Genomic DNA, 1,654 nt, shown 5'->3' on the forward strand with positions numbered 1-1,654 from the left:
CTTCCTTCCTTTCTTTCTTTCTTTCTTTCTTTCTTTCTTTCTTATACATCTTTAATGAAAACATTTATAATACACAGACATGGTCGTCTTCTGGAGCAGAGTCCAGAACACCAAGAAAAAGCATTCCCCACTGGACTGATAAGCTGCGTTACCCGACCTGTGAAGCCCTGCTACACTCCCATGGGAAGTGGAGTTAGCATCGGGGTTACTGGTCCAGACACATCTTCTGCTCTTAGTCCCCACCTCTAGCTTCAGCATCTTCAAAACTGTCTCCATTCTCAGGAAGTGTGGCAGAGTTGTAGGTACAGGCCCCAGAGCAGATGGAGACAACTCGTCCAGATTTCCTCTGCTCTAGTATAGCACTGTCTGGCGGGTGCACTTTCTTTTCCTACGTGCCTACTGTCTGAGTCAGAGGTTCTATTCCTGCACAAAACAGTTTAACCAAGAAGCAAGCTGGGGAGGAAAGAGTTTATTCGGCTTACACTTCCACATTGCTGGTCATCACCAAAGGAAGTCAGGACAGAAACTCACACAGGGTAGGAACTTGGAGGCAGGCACTGATGCAGAGGCCACGGAGGGATGTTACTTACTGGCTTGTTTCCCCTGGCTTGCTTAGCTTGCTTTCTTATAGAACCCAGGACTACCAGCCCAGAGATGGCACCACTCACAATGGGCCCTTCCACCTTGATCACTAACTGAAAAAATGTCTTACAGGTGGATCTCATAGAGGCATTTTCTCAAGGGAGGCGCCTATCTCTGTGATAACTCCAACTTGTGTCAAGTTGACACACAAAACCAGCCAGTACGACTGTCTTTCTATCTTTAATAAAACCCTGACTCTGCTTTGAGGTAGAAATTTCTGGTTTCTTTGGGGACTCAGTTATGTCATATGATGCATTTGCTGGGGCAGACAGGTGAAAAAAACGCTTTACTAAAGCAAACACAGGTGAAAGGATGTTTTGCTGAAGCAGGCACAAGTGAGAAGAGGTTTTGCTGAAGCAGATACATGAGAGGACATGTGAAATTTAGAAAGAACATAGATATGACCCCATACACAGCTAGAGGAGGCTTGCTCTGCCCTCAAGAGAACGCTGCTGACTAAGAGCACTCTTAGTTAAAAGTGGAAGAGGGATGGAGAGATGGTTTGGTGGTTAAGAGCACCAACTGCTCTTCCAGAAGACTTGGGTTCAATTCACAGCACCCACATGGGGTCCACAATTGTCTGTAACTCCACTCCCAGGGGATTCAAAGGTCTCTTCTGTCCTCTTCAGGTACCAGACATACACACGGTGCACAGACATGCATGACAATCACCCATCCACATTAAAACAAACAATTCAATTAAAAAAAATTAAGTGGAAGAGGTATCCATCCCAACAGATGCACAAATCTCAACACAGAAACACAACAATGCAAAACACAAGGTCACATGACTCTTCTCAGAGTTTGGAATCCTTTAGAAAATGGACCAAAGTGGACAGAGTGCCAGGTGTCCTGGCTAGTTTTATGTCAACTTGACATAAGCTAGCCATTTAAAGGAGGCAACCTTAATTGAGAAAATGCTTCCATAAGATCCAGCTGTAGGGCATTTTCTTAAGGACTGATTGATGAGGGATCAATTAGTCCTTATTGATTAGTCCCCATCCATTATTCA

General features: G+C 44.7%; 1 non-coding gene across 1 annotated transcript; it reads right to left on the minus strand.

The window, feature by feature from the left end:
- Positions 1-283: 283 nt before the first annotated feature.
- On the minus strand, positions 284-377 carry LOC115031633 (small nucleolar RNA SNORA55). The gene has a single exon (XR_003837303.1). It is a non-coding gene; the product is annotated as a small nucleolar RNA SNORA55 (small nucleolar RNA).
- Between the last annotated feature and the right edge of the window lie 1,277 nt (positions 378-1,654).

This window comes from Mus caroli, unplaced genomic scaffold (genome assembly GCF_978045245.1).
Source record: "Mus caroli unplaced genomic scaffold, Mus_caroli_1 scaffold_8, whole genome shotgun sequence".
In the NCBI taxonomy this organism is placed as follows: domain Eukaryota; kingdom Metazoa; phylum Chordata; class Mammalia; order Rodentia; family Muridae; genus Mus; species Mus caroli.